The sequence below is a fragment of the Lissotriton helveticus genome, chromosome 1_2 (assembly GCF_964261635.1).
Source record: "Lissotriton helveticus chromosome 1_2, aLisHel1.1, whole genome shotgun sequence".
NCBI lineage: Eukaryota > Metazoa > Chordata > Amphibia > Caudata > Salamandridae > Lissotriton > Lissotriton helveticus.
In genome coordinates, this window is record NC_136058.1 from 456,737,606 (window position 1) to 456,762,949 (window position 25,344).

At 40.2% G+C, this 25,344-nt stretch overlaps 1 protein-coding gene across 5 annotated transcripts in view; it reads left to right on the plus strand.

Moving 5' to 3' along the window:
- LOC144807723 (uncharacterized) overlaps positions 1-25,344 on the plus strand; it is a 1,505,442-nt gene that overhangs the window by 1,242,226 nt on the left and 237,872 nt on the right. The window lies entirely within an intron of this gene.

The window sequence follows — 25,344 nt, forward strand, 5'->3', positions numbered from 1 at the left end:
TTCCGCCGCAACTACGTGTTCGCAATTGCGAACTCTCGCGAGGTGTGCTGTGCAAGGTGGCAAGCCGCGATTACGTATTCGCGGGTGCCAAACTCCCGCGGGATCACGCAGCAAGATCCAAAATGGCGCGGCACTCGCAAAATATGATCGAGAAAAACAACTCGGCAAACGCCTAATGACGGAAAGTGAACGCCGTGCACCACGCCGCGCGCCGCAACCAAGCAAAAAATCCGCCGCGAGCGGATTCACGGATTTTCAACAAATTCGCGAGAGTTCGCGGATTGCGAATTTGCCGAAAATCCGAAAAATACGCGAGCGGAGCGGATTTTACGCCCATGCTTACTGTAGACGTAGGAATCAGTGAGTGCGTATGTAGTAACTAGTATTGGTGTGTCAATGGTTTCAAAAATTATACTCTGTATTTAACACTGGGTGTAACAGAGGTTATATTAAAATGTGAGGAGATGCATTGTATTGTCACATGAATGATATCATCAGTAATGTGGTCATTGATGTCAAATGAGATGTCATCAGTGATGTCATCAGTGATGTCATTTGAGATGTCATCAGTGATGTCATCAGTGATGTCACTGACCATGTCATGAATGATGTAATATGTGACATCATCAGCAGTGGATTGGGGGTGAGCGATATATAGTTAGTGCAACTAACTATATATGGAATTTCAATGGTTTTGTGTGAGTAAAATAAGGTTTTTTAAATGCTAATTCCTAACTATATATGGTCTATAACCTATGGTTTTTTCAGTGAATTTTCAAGGTTTTGTAAATGCTAATTCCTAACTATATATGGTCTATAACCTATGGTTTTTTCAGTGAATTTTCAAGGTTTTGTAAATGCTAATTCATAACTATATATGGTCTATAACCTATGGTTTTTTCAGTGAATTTCAATGTTTTTTTAATAGCAAATATCAAAAGCTTTAAAATGTATTCTTCTTTAAATCGAAAAATATATTTTATATGTTTTTAATATAATTTTTTTATGTATATATATACATTTTTAAATTTTTTTTTTGTTTCGCTACCGGTCCGCGCACCGGGTAGCTTCCCGTTAGCTCAATTTGGTGCCGCGACCTGGTCCGCGAACCGGTAAACGTTCCGTTAGCGCAACTGCCGCGTTAGAAAACAACATCGTGACGCGTCGCGTAAGCGCGACGTATCGCGTTGCCGCGTAATGCGTCTTATGACGCGCCGCGTTAGCGCACCCGGAAGTGTTCCGGAGCGCGAACCGAGGCGCGAAGCGCAGCTCCCCGGAAGCGATCCGGGGCGTGTCGCGTAAGCGCGACGTATCGCGTTGCCGCGTAATGCGTCTTATGACGCGCCGCGTTAGCGCACCCGGAAGTGCTCCGGAGCGCGAACCGAGGCGCAAAGTGCAGCTCCCCGGAAGCGATCCGGGGCGCGGCGCGGAGCGCGTAACGTAAGCGTAACAGGTCATGTGACTTGTTAATAAAACTTTCTATTGGTTCATTTCACTTTTGGTTTCCTAATGATGTAAGGCTAGGTCATGTGACCTAAAAATAACACTTTTCATTGGTTTAGAACATTTTTTTTTCCCAAATGATGAAAGCCCCCACCTTCTTTCCTCACTCTGACTTTCATCTTTGTGAGAGGAAGACCTGTTTTTGCTTATTAAAATAATGGCATCTATAGTAGCTGCAGCTGGTGGACCCCCACCACCACCACAACCACCTAGGAAGGAAGGACCACCTCCACAGTTCCTTCCCAACCCAGAGGAAGAAGAGGACGAAGAAGAGGAAGAGGAAGTACAGCCAAGACAGTTTTTACGTGAGGAGCCCCGGATATCTCACCACAAAGATAGTTTTATTTGGCAGTTTTTTTCTTTTCCTCAAGGCCAAAAAAAAGTGAATGCTCGCCACGTGACATGCCTCATATGTAAAGATGTTTTATCTAGAGGCACAGATAAAAAGTATAGTTACGGCAACTATACTATGCACCGTCATATGCAGAGGTGGCATCCACTGAATTACAACGTTGCAGAGATGCGTCACCTCCAAGACAACCCACCAACTCCTGTGGCCAGTACATCGGCACAGGTAACTCTGTCGGGGCCAGAGGCGCGGGAAACGGTGCCAAACATTCAACAGAATGAAGATAGTGTGCCTTTATTGTGGTGATCTACTCTCATGTGCAAATATGAGTATCAATTTGATAAACAGAGCATTTGAAAACCACAAGTGCTCAAAACGCCCCAAAAAATAAAAACATTTTTTGCTCCTGTTGAGCCCTTTGTAATGCCTGTTTTTCGTTGTTCACCCTCAAAAAAACCAAAAAAAATATATATATATATAAAACCGTTCAAAAAATACAAAAAAAGTAAAAAATTGTTTAGAAAAATAATAAAAAAAATATAAAACAACAAAAATAATAAAAAAAAGTTCTTTTCAGAACTACCTCCCCTTTATAAAAAAATTGCTAGAATGTTTAGCACTCTGGCAACCTCTATTTCTTTTGGTTCGCTTCCCGGTTCGCTCGCCGGTACGCGAACCGGGAGCGAACCAAAAATCTTTTTTTTTTAAAAAGAAGAGTAAGTATAAGGGAAGGAAACAGAGAGTAATGTTAAAAGAAAGACAGCTATAGGGAGTAACACAGAGATACTGTTTAATAGATCTATTTACCGAAGAAAAGATGGAAGAGGGTATAATTGTGAAAAACAAAATAGATAAGGAAGTGGAAGAAAAAAAGTAAAGTAGAAGAATAATAAACAAGAGTTTCTTAGAGAATGTGAGTGAATGTTCAAAATAAGATTAAAACATGTGGAATAACAGAGAGAAAAAAACAGAAAGCAGAAAAGAAGAAGTAACAGAAAAGGAATGATTGAAACAGCAAAGAAATGTAAATAACATAGGGGCATATTATCACCATAGGTGATAAAATTATCGCTGCTTTTATCGGCAGAAATCTGCCACTAAAGCCGCTTTTGCGGCAGTTTTCTGCCGATAATGACTGCTTTTATCGGCAGAAAACTGCCGCTAAAGCCGCTTTTGCGGAAGAAAACTGCCGCTAAAGCCACTTTTGCGGCAGTTTTCTGCCGATAAAAGCAGCGATAATTTTATTGCCTGTGTTGATAATATGCCCCTTAGTGTGCTTGAACTACAGAGAGAAAGCATAATGAACAATTAGTGAAAGAGTGATCAGTCAGAGACAGTGAGAGTAATAGAGACGGAGTGAGTGAACAAGAGTGAGGAAGTATGAAAAGAGAGGGACTGAGAAAAAGAGTGGAAGGAGTAGAGTAAGTAAGTAATAGAGAAAGGAATGAGGGAAGTAGCAAAGGCAGGAAAGTGAGGGTTAAAGAAATGAAGTAGTGGAACTAATAGAAGTTAAATGTGATAGAAATGTAACGAAAAGAGTACAAAACATTTACCTTATAATTGTCGTTAACTTAGTCACTTGTTATTTTTATACTTTCAATCTGTGAAAGAGAGAACAAACATTTGAAAAATATTAAAACATGTATTTAAAAATTAGAAAAGACAAGGGAAAAGTTTGAAGGACAAACAGTTTTTCAACAACTTTGACACTTACAGAAGCCTCTGCTTCTCCATGTCCCTACACAGTCCTAAAAGTATACATTTTAAACTAACAGTATCTTGATGCAGATGAAGTGAGGCCTATCTTGCAACATGGTGCATCTTTTGCACTGCTGCTGTCTCACAAAAGTGACGCAACGGCAGCGCAAAAGAGGTGCACAGCCATCATAAAACTGTCCCTAACATTTTAAATGATTGTTTCAGGATGCCAATAAGGTGTGTCCTATCCAGAGGTTTGTTTGATGTGAGGCCTACTCAGGGTTGCAGATGAAATTTAGAGTTGTTGAAGAGTACAGAGGAGATAATACATGTCCATGCCTACCAATGAAGTGAGTCATGTCCACTTCACTCTTGAACAAAGGCCAGACCTCCTCTGTTTCCCTGGACAGGCCTAAACTTGACCTGTACAATGTGATTCGTAATATTAGGAAACACAGGTGATGTAATTGAAAAACGTGCAATTTCTTTTGCTCATTTCACAATCACATCACTTGTGTTTCCTTTGCTTAGGTATCTCATTGTGCAGATGTAGTCCAGCATATGAAAGAGTACGCAGAAGTGCAGCACTGCATGCAACAACTTTGACACTTACTGAAGCCTCAGCTTCTGCATGCCCCCTACAGAGTCCTAATTATATACATTTTAAACTGACGGTATCTTACTGGAGATGAACTGAGGCCTATCTTGCAACATGGTGCATCTTTTACACTGCTGCTGCAGCACAAAAGTAACGGAACAGCGGCGCAAAAGAGGCGCACGGCCATCATAAATCTGCCCTTAACATTTTAAATGATTGTTTCTAGATGCTGATAAGGTGTGGCCTATCCACAGATTTGTTTCAGGTGAGTCCTACTCAGGGTTGCAGATGAAATTTAGGCTTGTTGAAGAGTACAGAGGAGATAATACATGTGCAGGCCTACCAACGAAGTGAGTCATGTCCACTGCACTCTTGAACAAATGTCAGACCTCCTCTGTCTCCTGGAACAGGCCTAAACCTCATCTACACAATGTGATGTGTAATGTTAGGAAACACAGGTAATGTAATTGAAAAACGTGCAATTTTTTTTGCTCATTCCACAATCACATCACCTGTGTTTCCTTTGCTTAGGTATCTCATTGTGCAGATGTAGTCTATCATATGAAAGACTACGTAGAATGTGAGCACTGTATGCAACAACTTTGACACTTACAGAAGCCTCAGCTTCTCCATGCCTACTACACAGTTCTAAATGTATATCATAAATACAAAAAGTACAGAATTAATTATACGTGTTAAATGGTTTATTTTTGCTGTTCTCAGAATTTATCAAATTTCACTAAAAACAGTGACTTGAAGGTATTCATCATATAACAGGGGGGAAAAAAAACACAATCAAAATGATTGTGTTTAAAAAACCCATATAACATAACCAATCAGAAATCAGAACTCCTGAAAAGTAACTTACTTTCCATGACGTCGAAGGATATCCTATGAACAGCTTACACTCTGTTGTGCTGTTATAATTTTCAGCCCGCCACTTTCTGAAAGAAAAGCTCCATCGTTTTGACAAATATGTTACATACAATAAATGACTTCTCGCTCTCTATCGCACTTTTCCACAAGGCCAAATCGTGTAAGAGCCATTTATAACTCTTGGAATTCTTCTAAGCAAATCCCGTCATTTTGTATTTCCGCAACTTTCAGAAAGAAAACGTTCAAGATCACTTTCACAATCCTGTACTAGTAATATCTCACCCTTCTTGCTCACTCATGTTCCACATTTCCTATGACACTGATACTGCTTACTATGAAGCAGACTTACACTACCTCTATGACTACTACAATTATTTATTCTCTACATCACTTTTAATCACAAAGCAATTTAAAACAGTAGATAAAATTATATCAACCCCTAGAATCATTATAGGCCAGTTACCTACCCTAAATTCTCTTTTCTGAAAACAGAAAGTAAGAATATTTTTAAGTAAAAAGGCAACATTGTATCGTAGTCAAATGGGAATCATTTACGAAACAGCAGCTTTTTTTACATTTTCAATAAGCTGTGTAATAAGCGGATCTTGTCAAAGGACCATCTTGTCATATAATAGCTGCAGTTACAAATGTTCTTCCTAAAATTAACGACTGTGTAGCCACAACATTTGTAATTAAAGTTGAAGACTTACTTTCATCAGGTTTATATAGTTGGAATTTTAAAATGACATTATAACCACAAGTTTGGTCAAATAATCTAGACAGCATTGCAGACTTACATTACCTCTACTCCATGTTTTCATTGGCTGCTTGAATTAGCTTATAAAAAGAAACAGTTTTTCTGAACTCATTCAAAGTGCAGTTATTTTTCCATGACGTTAAGTGTTATGGTAAGAACACCGTTTGCTTTGGGAAATACTCTGTTGTCCTTTAACTAATCCGTGCCCACCACTTTCTGTAAGAAAACCTTCTTTTTTTCCAGGAACTATTTAAAACTCAAAAATAACTTTTGACTCTGTACTACACTCTCCTCAAGGCCAAATAGTGTAGGAGCCATTAGAACCTCTTGAAATTCCTCAGAGCAAATCCCGAGATTCCTTCCCTAAAATTTTGGTTTTAAAAACACCAGGTAAGAATTTTTAAGGTCAAAAGGCAATTTTTTTTTTAAAGTTAAAACAGAATCATTGCAGAATGACCAGCCGTTTCTAGACTTTAAATAAGCTGTGTAATGTCCTGATGTTGTTGAAGGACCGTCATGATATATAATTGCTGCAGTTACAAAAGTCCTTCCTGATATTGACAACTGCGAAGCCACAAAATGTTTAATTAAAGTTGTCAATTTTGTTCCTTCAGGCCTACATCGTTGGAACATTAAAATGACATACTGGCCATATGTTCGTATAAATAATGTTCACAACATTTCAGACTTACATTGGCTACACTCCATGTTGTGATCAGCTGCTTTTACTAGCTTATTAAAGGACACTGATTTACTGTCTGGCAAAGTTAAATATATAAATTTTTCTGAGTCTACACTAGTAGTACTTGATACCCTACAGTTCTCGCAGTCATGCTGCCATTGATAAGAAAGCCCAAACAGGTGATCTACATCTACACCTTCATCATGCAATACATCAAGCATATACATTAAAAACTCCTGACAATCTTGCTGAATATTTTGAGAGAATTGTGTTTGACCTGAACATCTGTCTAACAGATTTCGAATTTCAGACACACTTTCTATTTTTGTTCTATCAGTGCTACATTTCTCTAACACAGAATTCAACAAACTGCAAAATCTTTGATCCGAATTGACCACAATCTCTTCTTTTACATTTTCTAGAGAAAACAAAACATTAACCACTACATTAGCATAGCAGTTGACACCAGAACTGTTTTCAAATTGAAAACCAACAACATCTTCAACAAAATCCTTTTTCTTTCTGCTTATAATTTCTGGTTCATCGACTTTTCGTCTTTTTGCTACAACCTCCCTACTATTGGTCACATTTCTTTGTTTCCGGCCTACCACACGTTTCTCAAACAAAGGATATTGAGGCAAATGTGGCGCATACTCTCTTCTTAACCTATTGTATTCCTTAACATAATCTAGATCCGCACAAATGTTTGTGACATCACACTCAATCAAGTACAATCCCGATAAAGTTCTAACTCGTGACAATGCCACATATGCCATACCCTCCTTGAACACAGAACTGCCAATATTCACAAATGCACTGTCTACACTTAAACCTTGCGATTTATGGATTGTCACCACATATGCCAAGCAAACAGGAAACTGCTTACGGCGAACATATAAGTCTTTTACAAGCAAAAACCTAGCAGAGCAACGACCAATAAGCTGTACTTCCTCAATGCCATCAAATTTAATTTTTAAAAATTCAATTCCATCTCTATTTCTGTATTTCACAAAATCAACAACATTACCCATTGATCCATTTACCAGACCTCTTTCAACATGTAAATTCCTTCTTAAAATTATACGGCAATTTAAGCACACATTCAGAGTCTTTTCAAAACCTGCAGTTTTAGATATAGTCTTCTCTAATGAATCCAATTTTGATTTCAAATTCTCAGACAAAATAATTGTTGATCCCATATGCTCTACTCTGTCAATAGCTTCCAGTTTCACAATCTCTTGGTTTTCTAAATACAACATTTTGTTGTTGAAGATGGCACATTCTGCAAGAGTTGGCATCAAACATATTCCAGATTTCTTCTCAGTAATTTTCTGAAAAATATTCTCAGGCACAACGTCTTGTTCTGGATACAAATTTGACAGTAATTGTGCATGTAAAGCTTCTTTTCCATGCTCGGTCACTTTTCCGATTCTAACATCTTGTAGAATATTCTTGTAATCTGCATCCTTTGCCAGACGCATATTTTCACGCAGTTCAGCATAATTGAAGTTTAACCATATATTAACGTTGCCAATGCTCCCTAGGCACTTCCTGGTATCTTCATGCGTGAGCATTTTGAACACAGGTTGTCCTTTCACTGGTGTCAGCTGCAGAAGATCACAGAAAACAATGATGTGTTTGCCACCAAATAACACATCATACTCTGTTTTAAGAACTTCTTGCATTCTCAAATGCACAAAGGCAAGCATGACATTGGAAACCATGCTTACTTCGTCAATGATAAGACGTTTCATTTTCTTCAAGACTCTTGAAACTTCACAACAAGCATCTCCAGATAACTTGTGGTATTGTAATTTGTTATCATGCTCCACTGGCAGCATCAGTAGACGATGCAAAGTAATACCTTTAATGTTATGTGCTGCCAGTCCAGTTGGAGCGGTGACAACACAAGACAGCGATGACTCAGTCCTTTTCTGCAAATAACATGAAATTGCTTTAATGAGGAAACTTTTTCCAGTTCCCGCTTCTCCACTCACGTACAGTCGGACAGGCTTCAACGACGTACATGAGCACTCTTTCTTTTCATGATTTAATCCATGATCAATTTGGTTGGTAACTTCGTCATATATTTTCCTCTGCTCAACGTTGAGTTGTCTTTCCAAGTCTTCTAAGTCAACCGCATCCTCCTGAGCATGTGCCATGGCTCTTTCCACTTCAGTCATGGCAGTGGCAGCTTCATTTTCGATAACTGGTCCTCCTAGTGGATCCTGACTCAATGAAACAGAACTCTGACTGTCCTGAGAACTGTCTCTAGCAATCTCGGCTGCAATCGTTGCTTCCTGCTCGATTTCCGCATTCAACATTTCTAGATATTTGGGAAAAACAGGACATTCTATGGTCTCCTTGGCGGCATTGAAAGAGTCTTCGTAACAGAGGAAATCTCCAAGCAGTTCCTCTTCTGCACGCCAAGGCTTGAAAAGTTGCAAAAGTGCTAAATAGAAAAACTCTTTTTTTTCAGGAGATTTGCCACTCAATTTTCGATGGTTTACCAAGTGGCATTTTCTTTGCTTGACCAGACATCCCTCACTTCCAATTACAGCATACACTCCTTTATCAATATCTTCTTTGATGTTCCTCTTGAATATGTAATTTTGTAGAACCTCATACAGACAAACATTCTCGAGGTGATTGCTTCTATTTGGATAATATGTATCCAACATGTTGGTCTTCAAAATATCGGTACTGTTTGGCTCCTTTTCCGCCAAATACTCAATTTCCCGCACAGGTTTCAGAACTCGATTACGCGTTGCAGCAAGACCAAGACTCGGCCAAACGATACTCCTGGATTTGGCATAGAGACTTGCTGAAGACAACCGGTCAGAACATTCGTAAGCTCCGATTTCTCGATGTGACAACATCTTCAGACTGAAACTGTACAACTTCTTACTGAGGCTCTTTTCATGGGAAATGTCCTCCCACATATCCTTCAATTCTGTCTTTTCTTTTTTGGTGATGTAAGATGTCACATACCGAGCCACAGCCATACAGTTATCAACCACAAACTGTATATCCATGTTAGCATTCCACATGGACAAAATCACTGGGTTGTAGTCATTGATGTACTTGGACTCTTCGTTCCTTTTCAAATTGTATGTGTTTTTAGGTGATTTCTTCATCACATTATGTCGCAGCGAAGACATCAAACTGTTCACTCTTCCTTTAGAAATCACCGGTCGTGGAAAGGCGAAACGACATTTGGTGTAGAACTTGTCCTTGTTTCTGAATTTACGACGACAGTACTTTCCACAACGATGGCTTTGGAAGCGTAAAACTTGTTCTCTTAGGCTTTTGTCTTCCTTTGCGTTTGGAACAGCACATGTAGAATACTGTTCTATGAAACTCATCACTAAGTCTTCTGGATCTGTTCCAAATTTAGGTGCATCCTTGATCCACAGCAGCATATGTATATGAGGAGCACCTCTTACTTGGTACTCCTTTCTCCAGAAGAAATCCAACACCTCTCCCAGAGGTGGATTTTTCTTGTTCATGATAAAAGACATCATAGCTTCAAATCTATGATTGAAGTACCTGCATACATTCACTGGATCCAAAGAGCACAGTTCTCCGGGTGTCTTGAATTCGATATTTTCAATGTTTCCATTTGCCTCTCGTAGAAATTCAAGTAAGTCTTCCCAGCCATACTCGGCACAGCTGAGAGTGAGGAACCATGTGGGAGTTCCTAAGTTCCTCAGCATATATTTTAAATCACCATGACGATGGCACCAGTACTCATTAGTACCACGCTGACACGCCATGAGATTAATCAGGTGAGAATCCAAAATACTGTCTTGCACATTGACTTTATCCATAAAGTCACTTGCCGAGATGTTTTGCATCTGTATACCACTTTTCAAGATGTGGTTCACTGCATATGACAGTCCAGACAGATCGCTTTCAAACAGGAGATGAAACAAATACGGAATGCATTGTCGAAACCTAGGATCTTCTGCATACAATCGTAAAGTCTGGTATTCAGAAGCAGGAATTTGATGAGGTCGCTCATCATATCTTCCTCCTTGACCTGTTGGAAATAGCTGTGGGAAACACCGAGCTTCCAAACTTTCCTCCCAAACACTAATGGGACTCCCTTTGGCTTGTTTCATTTGAAACAACTCAATAGCATTCCCCATGACTTCCTTGGAATGCAAAGGATGAACACTATAATGTTCATATATTTCTTCACTTTTGGAGGGTTCTACTTTCTCAATTTGACCAGCACACAAATCACTATCCTCTTCTTCACTTACTTCCTCTTCTGCAACATATACATTCTTGTAGTACTTATTGCTTTTTTTCAAATACAATGTTGCCTTTTTGACTTTCCTAACATCCACTAAATCTTGCCATATTTTCTTACTCTTTGTCGGAACCCCATTAACTAAGATAACCAGAGGTTCCTCTTCCACTTTTTCTACTCCAATTGTATTAATGTTTTTCTTCAAATCTAGAGGCAAATAAACAACTCTTCCCTTTAATCCTCTCTGTAAATCTGATGGAGGCAATTTCCCTGTCTTTGGCTCCATTCTTATAATAGCCTGAAAGGGATGGATACTTTGAATCAAAATAGATTCATAAGTATTTAAATCCTTCAATTCAGAAGGAATCTCAACCAATTCCAGATTATTATGAACCGCTCTAGCAGGCATCCGGTTTTGATTTAATTTGTTACAACAATAAGTACACACACGTTGATCCAATCCCAAATCAAAACAATTTTCTACCATCAAGTATGTTGCGAAATCCTTCCATTCACTATTATTTTCCCTTTCACTTTTCGCATATAAATCCACTAACTTAGTCTGATTCTTATAATAAGTGCGTCGACAACACACACAAGTGAAATTAGGCCTCTCACTTGATTTCACCTGAAACGTGGCAATTTCCTTCTGAAAATTATCTGTACTGGAAACCTGTACACTATCTTCCACATTACCCTCTTCTTCTGGGTCAATTTCAACATTCTCCTCTTTACTTCCAAAGTAACAAAACTCAATTTCTTCACAAATATTCTTCACATCTATTTCAGAACCATGCAAAAGAGCAGTGCATAATTGTTTAAGCATAATTGCTGGACTCTTAGCATAATACAACATTCTAACTAATTTCCTCACTTTATTATGATGCACTGCTAGCATCCTGAAATGATGAAAAACACTCTGGCATACTCTCCTGGAAAGACAAGCCAGTGAATGACCATGCAAACCTGTCACTTCTCTCACTCTGCAAGGATCTAATTCTTGCAACAACATCATTTTCTGCTTCAAACTTTTCTTATTAAATGTCCGTACAAAATCACAAAGCAAATTGATGGAATCCTGTCGCACACTGCAAACACTACTACACTTCCAGGTGTACACAGGTCCCTTAGGACGTCTTCCTAAAACCTCATTACCTAACACCTCTTCTGCCTCTGTTGTCACAAGTTTTTCTTTTTCAACTGGACAACCATCTTTCACCTCATAAGCTCGACCACTGGTGTCAACTGCATGCACCAAATCATTATCCTGGAAATAACTCTCCTCATTAAAAAATGCCTCACAACTTGAACTATGCATCCATTCTCCTGAAAAAACTTCACAAAAATTACTACGATTAACTGTTCTCTTCCATCTACTATTTCTTTTGAAATCATAAATTGCCTTGTTTAGCTTCCTAATTCTATTGATTATCAAAATAAATAACTTTCGCTTAATTTCAAATGCCTGATCAATAACTTTCTCAATTTTTTTTTCTCTTATAAAAAAACACTTTCTGTTGACCTTTCTTAATATTTTTTAACAAATTGTCAATTATCCTGTTGCGGAACATTCGTCTACGAATGTCCCTAAACTGATTTTTCCTTCTACTACCATGCACAGAGTTATCTCCTGCTCTGGCAGTAACATTTTTGATTGGCCTTCCCTTTCCGTTTAAATTGCTTCTCTTTTTCTGGACTAAAAAATTTTCTGTAGTACTACTTTTTTTTCTACAAATTTTTCTTATGAATGATTTTGTTGTCTTACCCGGAGCTTTCTTGGTGACTTGACGAGTTTTTATTGTAGAGGACAACTGCAAGAATTTATTAAGCTGCTGTCTTTGACGTTTTGTAGCCTTTCGGTTTCGTTCTTTAGATGGCATTCTCTCCTTTTGAAATGATCTGCAGTTGAATCTGTGGTAAAATATAATTAAAAATGTTATTAACCACTATTAGCAAACAGTAAATCAATAACAGTCGTCAAAATTTTAACACACTACTTGTCATTTTTACATAGAATAATTTTTAGTGCATTGGCAAATTTAGTATTCACAAATAGTAGCAAAGAAATGGAATGCTTCTAAATTTGACCTGTGCTGTTTTATATGTGAATCTGAACTAATTTTATGAGCATATTTGACTATTTTATTAAAGACACTACACACAACCTGTTTTTGAAGTTTTGTTTAATTTTAAATGAAACGGTTTACATTTTTACTTTTCATTTCCAGTAACTTTTAAAAATAAATGTTTATAGTTCCATAGGCTCAAGCAGGTCAGCTTCCCACCCTATGTCATACAATTCTGACAAATCGGCATCCTCATCATGTTCTTCATCATCCTCAGGATTTAAATCATCTAAGGGATCTACTTCCACTGACGTTTCAATGACAAGTTCAATGATAAGATCAAGATCAACAGATTGCTCATTATCACTCATGGTTGATGTTGTCGTTATCTTTAAAGAAAGAGAACAACAATGAGATGTTGAAGAGTAATAGACAAATCTCAGAGACTATAATATTAAAATTGTTTAACAAGAGTAACATTTTGCAATTATTATTTAGCCATGTCCAGCGATGCTGAGGAGGTGAGGCCTATGTCCAAGTTTTCAGTGAACAGGACTCATCTGTTCTTAACCTTGAATAAGCCTCACCGACTCTGTGTACCCTGCTCATACTTAAATGTAAAGGGGCAGATTTATGTTAACTGGCGCATCCCCAGGGATGCACCAGTTAACGTGCACCGCTGCTCTGCCACCCATGGTGTGCCGCATTTACAATGTGGAGCACCATTGAGCAAAAACAGCACAGATGCGTCACGCATCTGTGCCGCAAAAGCAGCACATTGCAGGAATCACGTCGTAAACGCGACATGTCTACTGCAATGCACAGGAGCAAGCCACACATTGCATGGTGCATCACTCCTTATGCCTGTTTCAAACAGGCGTAAGGATTTGATTCAGCAATGCTATAAAGCTGACTCAGTGAAATCTTCTAAATTTCACTGTGTTAGTTTTACAGGGCTTTCATGCAAATGAATGCCCACCCTGCAACAAAACGCCTATATGAAACCTGACGCAGGTTTCATGTGGCACAGGACTTTACAGCATGACACATCTGCCTAGATGCATCAAGTTGTAAATATGTCGCAACATAGCGCATCTTTTGCGCCGCCGCTACGTCACAAAAGTGACGCACAGCGGCGCAAAAGAGGCACACGGCTATCATAAATCTGTCCCTAACATTTTAAATGATTGATTCAGGATGACGATAAGGTGTGGCCAATTTTGACATTTACAGAAAATTCAGCTTCTTATCTTGTTGGAGATAAAGTGAGGCCTGTCTTGCAACATGGTGCATCTTTTGCATCACTGCTGCATCGGTTTCATGTGGCACGGGACTTTACAGCATGACACATCTGCCTAGATGCATCAAGTTGTAAATATGTCGCCACATAGCAAATCTTTTGCACCGCCGCTGCGTCACAAAAGTGACGCACAGTGGCGCAAAAGAGGCACACACCTATCATAAATCTGTCCCTAACATTTTAAATGATTGATTCAGGATGACGATAAGGTGTGGCCTATCCAGAGGTTTGTTTGAGGTGAGGCCTACTCAGGGTTGCAGATGAAATATAGGCTTGTTGAAGAATACAGAGGAGATAATACATGTGCAGGCCTACCAATGAAGTGAGTCATGTCCACTGCACTCTTGAACAAAGGTCAGACCTCTTCTGTGTCCGTGAACAGGCCTAAACCTCATCTGCACAATGTGATTCGTAAAGTTAGGAAACACAGGTGATGTAATTGAAAAATGTGGAATTTCTTTTCCTCATTTCACAATCACATCACCTGTGTTTCCTTTGCTTAGGTATCTCATTGTGCAGATGGAGTCAAGCATATCAAAGAGTACACAGAAGTTGAGCACTGTATACAACAATTTTGACATTTACAGAAGATTCAGCTTCTCCATGCCCCCTACACATTCCTAAATGTTTACAGTTTAAACGGACGGTATGTTGTTGGAGATGAAGTGAGGCCTGTCTTGCAACATGGTGCATCTTTTGCATCACTGCTGCATTGGTTTCATGTGGCACAGGACTTTACAGCATGACACATCTGCCTAGATGCATCAAGTTGTAAATATGTCGCAACATAGCAAATCTTTTGCACCGCCGCTGCGTCACAAAAGTGACGCACAGCGGCGCAAAAGAGGCACACACCTATCATAAATCTGTCCCTAACATTTTAAATGATTGATTCAGGATGACGATAAGGTGTGGCCTATCCAGAGGTTTGTTTGAAGTGAGGCCTACTCAGGGTTGCAGATGAAATTTAGGCTTGTTGAAGAGTACAGAGGAGATAATACATGTGCAGGCCTACCAATGAAGTGAGTCATGTCCACTTCACTCTTGAACAAAGGCCAGACCTCTTCTGTGTCCGTGGACAGGCCTAAACCTCATCTGCACAATGTCATTCGTAAAGTTAGGAAACACAGGTGATGTAATTGAAAAATGTGGAATTTCTTTTCCTCATTTCACAATCACATCACCTGTGTTTTCTTTGCTTAGATATCTCATTGTGCAGATGGAGTCTAGCATATCAAAGACTACGCAGAAGGTGAGCACTGTATGGAACATGGCTATGTAACTCAAAGAATCAAAATCTAAATTTGCCAAGCACACATGGGGGCATATTTACAAGGACCTTGCACCACGGGGAAATGTCTTTAATTAAAATGGGAAAAATAACATCAAAGGGACTCAAATGCCTTTTAAATATACCCCAAGCAACCTATGAAACTCTAGCACTACATATCAAGAAACCTAATTGATTTCAAAAATCGTTTTTAAACACATCATCTAAATCAATTATATACCTACATTCAAGGGGAATTGACTTAAAATGCCCTAAGACACATGAAAGCGTTTTGTTAAGGCCCTTGCACCATTTTTGGGTCACTTTTAACATGGCTATGTAACTCAAAGAATCAAAATCTAAATTTGCCAAGCACAGATGGGGGCATATTTACAAGGACCTTGCACCACGGGGAAAGGTCTTAAATTAAAATGGGAAAAATAACATCAGAGAGACTCAAAGGCCTTATAAATATGCCCCAAGCAACCTATGAAACTCTAGCACTACATATCCAGAAACCTAATTGATTTCAAAAAACGTTTTTAAACACATCATCTAAATCAATTATATACCTACATTCATCGGGAAATGACTTAAAATGCCCTAAGACACATGAAATCGTATTTTTAAGGCCCTTGCATTATTTTTGCGTTACTTTTAACATGGCTATGTGACTCAAAGAATCAAAATCTAAATTTGCCAAGCACAGATGGGGGCATATTTACAAGGACCTTGCACCACGGGGAAAGGTCTTAAATTAAAATGGGAAAAATAACATCAGAGAGACTCAAAGGCCTTATAAATATGCCCCAAGCAACCTATGAAACTCTAGCACTACATATCCAGAAACCTAATTGATTTCAAAAAACGTTTTTAAACACATCATCTAAATCAATTATATACCTACATTCATCGGGAAATGACTTAAAATGCCCTAAGACACATGAAATCGTATTTTTAAGGCCCTTGCATCATTTTTGCGTTACTTTTAACATGGCTATGTGACTCAAAGAATCAAAATCTAAATTTGCCAAGCACAGATGGGGGCATATTTACAAGGACCTTGCACCACGGGGAAAGGTCTTAAATTAAAATGGGAAAAATAACATCAGAGAGACTCAAAGGCCTTATAAATATGCCCCAAGCAACCTATGAAACTCTAGCACTACATATCCAGAAACCTAATTGATTTCAAAAAACGTTTTTAAACACATCATGTAAAGCAATTATATACCTACATTCATCGGGAAGTGACTTAAAATGCCCTAAGACACATGAAATCGTATTTTTAAGGCCCTTGCATCATTTTTGCGTTACTTTTAACATGGCTATGTGACTCAAAGAATCAAAATCTAAATTTGCCAAGCACACATGGGGGCGTATTTACCAGGACCTTGCACCACAACGAAATGTCTTAACATAAAATGGGAAAAATTACATCAAATGAACTCAAAAGCCTTGTAAATATGCCCCAAGCAACCTGTGAAACTCTAGCAGTACATATCAAGAAACCTAATTGATTTCAAAAAACGTTTTTAAACACATCTTGTAAAGCAATTATATTCCTACATTCATGGGGAAGTGAGTTAAAATGCCCTAAGACACATGAAAGCATTTTTGTAAGACCCTTGCACTATTTTTGCGTCACTTTTAACATGGCTATGTAACTCAAAGAAACAAAATCTATTTCTAAAACACTTGACACAAAGCAACATTTTAAATACACAACTTTCTTCATAATTTTCTCCTTAAAGCATACTATTCTGTATTTAAATTAAATGAATCTTTTCTCACCTTAGCAAATACTTTTTGAGTTTCAAAACAGTCTCAGACACACACCAATTTGTCTTCAGCAGAACAAAGGGTATGCACTCCAGAGGCTGCAGCCAAAAAAAGCACAGAAATGCTGTAATTCATCACACATATCTCTCATGTCACCCAATCAAAACTCTTCCCTCACTTTTTTCAAATCAACACCCTTCCCCCTCTGCCCTTTCTGCCTTTTTTGCATAGCAACCACCTCCTGAAAGACCTCTCATGTTTGCAACTTCACACAACAATGTTTCAATTGAACTCTGAACTCTTTCATAAAAGGATTTTTTCTTGACCATTCAAATTACATCTTTCAAAGAACTCATCCATGCACCCTAACTTTCTGTTTCCAGCAATCAAAATCCACCAATCACTGCTACTGATTCATTAGCACAGAAACTCCACAGTTTTTTTCATTATAAACTCTTATTTTTTCAACTGCCATTTCATTGCCACACTTCATCTGACTGCAGCAGAACCTTCTCTCACCATGTTTTCTGTCTGGATTGTTGGACATAGTTATATCCACTGGGCTCAAAGGTTTGCTGATAACAGAAATTTACACAACCTCAATTTACAAAATGTGGAAATCAAGTGGATTGGCCACAGAGGATTAAAATGTCACCAATTGATACCATTGGTGAAAACCTTTTTGCATTTGCCAAAACCTGACCTGTTAATTGTGCACTGTGGAGGAAATGACTTGGGCACTTTGACTGGGGTAGGTCTGGAAATGCTTTTAAAGGACACCTTTGAGCAATTGATGGCACTATTTCCTCAAACTGCCTTGGTATATTCAAATATATGCCAAAGACAGAAATGGAAGTGGTCCAACCAATTTTGTCCACAAATTGAGAAATCGAGGAAGCATGTAAATAAGTCTGTTTCAGCTTACATGAGAGACCATGGAATGGGCTCCATCTACAACAATAACTTGCGTTACTACATGCAAGATATCTACAGAGCAGATGGAGTTCACTTCTCAGATGAGGGGAACAGAATTTTCATCCTCAATTTAAGACTGTGCATTGGTACCTACTTGTAGGTACCTACATCAGCCACAGGACCCAAAAGCTCTTTTCAGAGCTACCCTACATCTTATGACTCACAATTATTATTTTACTCTAACTTTTTTCACTAATTTTCACCAAAGTACGCTCCCCGGAGCGCTACCCGGTACGCGCACCGGACGCTAACCGCGCGAAAATGTGAAAAAAATGGGGGGTTTTCGCACATATGGTCCTCCTCAGCTACCCTCAGAAAACCTAGGGGGTCAGGATACGTCTACCGTGCCCCCTTCTACCCATTCTGAACATTATTTGCCCTCCATCTTGTATCTCAATTCTACCGAAACACAAAATGGAGGACTCCCGTAACGCTGCCGGTTCGCGTACCGGGGCGTGCACCGGGAAGCGCTCGCTCAAAAAAAGGTGGGAAAGTAATTCACAGAAAAACCACTGGAGACACTTTCACCAAATATAGATTAGCTCATACTACATACCAATCCCTACCATTTTCACAAATTTGATTGGAATTCCATTTAGCCATTTAGCCTGTAGACCTCTCTAAATACCCTGAGGTAAATTACTTCACAAAACACATCTGAAGTGTTGGAATTGACAACCAATTAAAATGTTACTTTCATTTTCTACTTTTTTTACCTGACATTTGATTGGTTATGTACCTGAATATATATAAAGAAAGAGAGAGAAACACAGCCATTTTGACTACCACCTCCTGAAGTAGATTTCAAGAAAATTTTCACTGAGAACTTAAACTGCTTTTTGAAAGGTAAGTTGTTATTTTGAAAACTGAAGTATATTGTGCACTTAAAGTTAATTTGGAAAACTTTTTCTGATAGTTTTATACTATCACTCTGTAATAGTTATAGATTTAGATAGACTTCTCTGTTATAGTTATGGATGGATTTAGGCTTCTCTTGTATAATTATGAATTTACTTAGGCTTCATCACATACACTTTTTTATATTTCTACTTCCAGTCTGATACCATACACTACACAAAGATAAAATCACTGTTAAAAAATCCAAACTACCTGTCTGAACTTAAACCCAACAGTGCCCTAACTCTTCTGATATAGTTATTTTTTATGCAATTTACAGCAAAAAAATGGAAGTGGAGCACGAAAATATCAATGTTTCCTTCGACATTACATCTGAGGAGATTTTAAATGAAGAATTTTTAGATGAAAATTTTATGGATCAGTCTTTGGATGAACAATTTATTGAATGCTTACAAGACATAGAAACATGCATGTTTGAGGAGATTCCAGATGATGTAATGCTGGAAGTTTTATTGAACTATGAAAATTCTGACCAATAAATTTTTATTTAATAATTAAAAATTGTTTGAGACATTATTCATTTTTATATCTAATTCATGAAGTACAACCAAAATAAATAAATAAATAAAAAAAAACAAAAAAAAACACAACAAAAAGAACAATCAATAAACATACAATATTTCAAAATATCATAGTCTATCATTCTTTTTTCCTTATAGTACGCTCCCCAGACCGCTTCCCGGTGCGCGTACCGGGCGCTCCCCCCCAAAAAAAACCAAAAAAAATATTATTTTTGTTTGCCCCGCGGGGCCCTTTTAAAGCCTCCACATCAAACCTAGAGGGTCAGGGAGGATCTTCTATGCCCCCTTATGGTCATTTCCCCCTTTGTTTTGGCCTCCTCTTGTCTCTCGATCCTACCGAGAGACAAGTTGGCGGCCGCTCCGGACTGTTTAGAATGTTGACAGACACCGGAGAGCCAATCAGCTTCGCTTCGCGAAGTTCCGTTACGCGTCAGGTACGCGAACCGGGGCGCTGCCCGGAGCGCGCTTACAGATATATATATTTTTTTGAACGTTAATTTCTCAAAATCCACTGGAGCACATATATTGAGACCTAGCAAAGGCACATCGGGCTACCAGTCCCTACAATTTTGCCAAGTTTCGTGAAAATCCATTCAGCCGTTCGAGCTAAAAGTGAGGCCAACCGCCCTATGGAAAATTGCATGGCAAAAACACGTTTTGGGACCCCCCTTTTTTCTCGGCCCCCACTTGACGAAACCCCCCCAAATTTTCAGGGGCTGCTCAGAAACAAAATGTGCCATTTTCCTGAAACTTTCAGCCAATTCCGTCCTCAAACACCAAAGTTATTCGACATAGAATTTTCAAAAATCCCATAGAGAAAAAATCCTAACTATATATACCTACTGGCGACCGCCAGTAGGTAATATATATATATATATATATATATATATATCTATATATCCAAATGAAGTTGCTCCCAACAGTGAAGATGCCACACACAGTCGCTTCACCGTCCTTTATTTGCAGCACTCGCAGGGCACGTAACATCACAGGTTTCAGCCAGCAAGTTCAAACGCGTTTCGGGTGAGCTTTCACCCTTTGTCAATGATTGTGGCTTCAGTGGAGGTAAGGCAGCAAGAATTCAAATCGCACTCGTGATGGTCTTATAGGCCCATGTAGGCATGCTCACCTTTTGCATCTTGGTTCTTGTAGTTCAAATTACCCCATAGTGGATGCCGCAATGTTCTCCATGTTAAACTAATGATACCTATGGTGGGTTTGCTGACAACTCGTCAGGTCATGGCTCTGCCTTTTTCAGTTTATGCAAAACGGACACGACGTTCCCGATGCGCTATGTTGTTCACGACGCGGGACCTGCATGGGTAGCGGTGGGGCGACTTTCGCGACCAGAGTAGGCCGCTAACATATCCGAATGAAGTTGCTCCCAACAGTGAAGATGCCACACACAGTCGTTTCACCGTTCTTTATTTGCAGCACTCGCAGGGCACGTAACATCACAGGTGTGATTTGAATTCTTGCTGCCTTACCTCCACTGAAGCCCCAATCATTGACAAAGGGTGAAAGCTCACCCGAAACGCGTTTGAACTTGCTGAAACCTGAGCTGAAACCTGTGATGTTACGTGCCCTGCGAGTGCTGCAAATAAAGGACGTTGAAACGGCTGTGTGTGGCATCTTCACTGTTGGGAGCAACTTAATTTGGACATATATATATATATTCCACAACACCGTTCACCAGATGGCCGAACACTGCAGCGGTTGCTTCCGTTATGGTAGGTGACTCCGTCTTGTTACACAACAACTCCAAAACATACGGAGCACACTCAGGGATCTTTGGAAGAATGGTTTATTTTCGCAAATGCATTTCGGTATTTTACCTTCCTCAGTGCTAAAACCATTTGCCAATTCTGCTCAGCTACCATTCTTTTAAAAATGTTACTCACGCTTCATTGGCGCGGCTTCAACCAATTACAAGACAGCACATCCCACATTGGGCAGAGATGGCGGATCGGCGGGGACTCAATGTCCCATGATGCACCTTTGTAGTCCATATTCGTTATCAAAGTATTAAATGTTCTTGGCTTTTTCATCATTTTGCCTATTGAAGTGCTGTGGCGATGGTGAAGCCTTTAATTGTAGATTAAGTTGAGCGTAGTCCCTTCGCTTCCCGCGTTAGAAAATGCACATACGCTCGCGGGTATCTCTTGGCTTGTTGAGGTACCCCAGACTGATTAGCCGACTCCCTCATAGGAAAACCAGCGCTATATAACAAAAAATATGATATATAATATATATGCATATAACACTGTAACCCTTCCTCCTTGTGTGCTGGGCAACCTCAAGTTCAAAAGTGCTAAGTGAGAGGTTTTAGTAGAGATTCATCTCTCTCCCATTAATGCAACTTTGCTTGCTGTCCTATATTTTGAATGTCTTGTAAATATACCTCATGGTTTCTTAAGTTTAAAAGTCGGCAACTAAGGCCACTAAGCCGCATCTCATTTCACCTGTTATTATGATCCTTCCAAAGTGTGGAAATGTTCTGAGAGCTAGAGAAAAAGTTTCCTCATACATTGCATGCTGGAGTAAAACTGGCTGTACTTAAAGGAAGTTCTCCTGCAGATGGGAGCAAAATGCCCGTTTGAATTGAATCATCTGCATACTCTGGCCTTTTTGACACATCTACATCATGTCTTTTACATCTTGTGTAAGCTGTCCACACGCCAGCTATCTGGCATACAGTCACACGTATACAAGTGTAAAGAAAATCATAACTGGCAAAACAGAAAACAATCACTCCTAAGAAAGGTTGAGAAGGATCATTGAACTCACAGACTTTGCTCGGGAACCCTCGCCTACTACTGCAGCATCAAACTTCCATCGAACAATCCACCTGTTCATAGCCTGAGCACAGTATGATAACAATCCACCCTTAGATGGCTTTTGTCTTTAACACATGCTTTTCACAATAAGTAGGTTGGGCCTACTGACTTTGTCATATTGATTCATGATAAACAGATGAAACCTATGAAACCTGTCCAGACGTTCACCTTCCTTTAGCCTTTGTGATTGCTTCTCACGATGAATACGCTAGGCCAACGGCCTTACTCCTAATGTTTCATAATAAGAAGACCACACCCAAGCCATTCGACGTCTCATTCCCAGTGCACCAAACAGATGTATAGTTTGTCGCCCTAACCATCGAAGCTTTCCCACAATACAGCCATCGGACACATAGTCATAAAACTGGAAAGGTTTGCAAAGTACTGCCTGTCCAAATACCCGCTAATAATGATTCTAACATAGCAGGCCTTCTATATCAACTGTGTGTTACACTGAGTGAGGGATACAAAAACCATTACCTACTATGGCACTTTTGTCATATTCCATATTATTTCCCTAAGTGTAGGCTTTAAAAGACACAATGACCTTCAAACCTTAAATGTCTATCGACCTCAACACATGCTTTTCACAATAAATGTGCCAGACCTAGTGCCTTGTGCCTTTATCATAACATTTATTCATAGACAGTTACAGTGAGTGTACATTTTGGAATACAAGTAGCATTTTAGTGCAAGCACACATAGTTGGCCCATTCGAATCTGCAAGTTATGAGAACCATGAAGTGGATGGAGCCTACGCCCCGCTCTCAGTAAGACTTCCAAAGCTCATTTACCATTATCATATAAGGTCAGGTAACAGTTGCACTTTCACGCTGGAAAAAGAGGTCCATGTGGATTGGTGAAGCCCTGATCATTTGGGATTGATCGCATAATGTCCGGCAACATCTGCAATATCAGCCAGGTCCCATGAGCCTGCAGATGTATCCGGATGAAGGGTTTGTGAGTGATGAGATGATGGCCGGTGATGTCATCAGGGGCCGGTGTGGGATTCTGTAGGAGTGGGAGGACCCGGCCTGGCTTGAGAGCTTCTGAGAAGATACCTTGAGTGAGGGAGGCCTTGGCATTGGAGAGTACGGGTGAGAAGGAGTGCCCTGAGTGAGCTTGGATGAAGGGTGAGGGTAAGTCATTATAGGCTTCTTTTACAAGGCCCCTGCACTGCCAGAACGTCCGTTTTAGTTTCACACATTGCAATACCACAGATGCAAGGTCATGTAAATCCACCCTTTACGGCTTTTCATGGCATTCTAGATATGGTGTTAGGCAACGCAGCACAAGTCTCTGCGTTGCCTCGCACTGGGGTGAGGCTTGCCAGTGGCGTTCGTGTCGGTGTTCCCATGTAACACCCCTGGCACTGGACACATTGTTAGATTTACAATGTTCTGTAAATGTGGGAATGCAGCAGAATCCTACGCATGGTAAGGAGTAGGGGAGGTGCAACAAGGAGAAATACCTTCTTTCTCCAACTTTTTTTCCTCTGCATTAAGCAGATCACATAGAAGAGGATAACTGCCTCCATGGATTGCGTTTGTGCAGGATGCTGTCCTTTCCTGCACAAAAACAATAATCCCCACCACGCAGACACCCTTGCACCGTGGCGCTTGGCAGTCACTTTGGTGCCAGGGCAGGGACAGAGGACAGGAATGAGCTGTATACGATCAACAAGGCACATTCCTGCCTTTTCTTTTCTCATAAGGCAGTGCAGCGGGAAGACTTGCAGTGTCGCCCTTCAGCAAAATATAGTGAATGCATCCCTATCTTTCTAATAAATGCCTTTGAGGGAATTTGATGGTGAGATAGGAATTTGAGATTAATTGTTGCTGGGTTTTAGGGCAAGGTGTAGGTGCAGGAGATGAAGGGGGTTGGTGTTGGCGATGTGCTGTTGGATGAAGCAGGGTTGGTGTTGTCGAAGTGCTGTGGGATGAAGCAGGGTTGGTGTTGTCGATGTGCTGTGGGATGAATAGGGGTTGGTGTTGTCTAAGTGCTGTGGGATGAAGCAGGGTTGGTGTTGTCGATGTGCTGTCGGATGAAGCAGGGTTGGTGTTGTGTGATGTGCTGTGGGATGAAGCAGGGTTGGTGTTTTCGATGTTCTTTGGGATGAAGCGGGTTGGTGTTGTCGATGTGCTGTGGGATGAAGCAGGGTTGGTGTTGTTCGATGTGCTGTGGGATGAAGCAGGGTTGGTTTTGTCAATGTGCTGTGGGGTGAAGCAGCGGGGTTGGTGTTGGCGATGTGCTGTGGGATGAAGCAGGGTTGGTGTTGTTCGATGTGCTGTGGGATGAAGCAGGGTTGGTGTTGTCGATGTGCTGTGGGATGAAGCGGGGTTGGTGTTGTCGATGTGCTGTGGGATGAAGCGGGTTTGGTGTTGTCGATGTGCTGTGGGATGAAGCAGGGTTGGTGTTGTTCGATGTGCTGTGGGATGAAGCGGGTTTGGTGTTGTCGATGTGCTGTGGGATGAAGCAGGGTTGGTGTTGTTCGATGTTCTGTGGGATGAAGCGGGTTTGGTCTTGTCGATGTGCTGTGGGATGAAGCGGGGTTGGTGTTGTTGATGTGCTGTGGGATGAAGTGGGTTTGGTGTTGTCGATGTGCTGTGGGATGAAGCAGGGTTGGTGTTGTTCGATGTGCTGTGGGATGAAGCGGGGTTGGTGTTGTCGATGTGCTGTGGGATGAAGCAGGGTTGGTGTTGTCGATGTGCTGTGATATGAAGCAGGGTTGGTGTAGTGGATGTGCAGCGGGATGAAGCGGGGTTGGTGTTGTCGATGTGCTGTGGGATGAAGCGGGGTTGGTGTTGTCGATGTGCTGTGGGATGAAGCGGGTTTGGTGTTGTCGATGTGCTGTGGGATGAAGCAGGGTTGGTGTTGTTCGATGTGCTGTGGGATGAAGCAGTGTTGGTGTTGTCAATGTGCTGTGGGATGTCCTATGTTAATTGGCTGAAGAC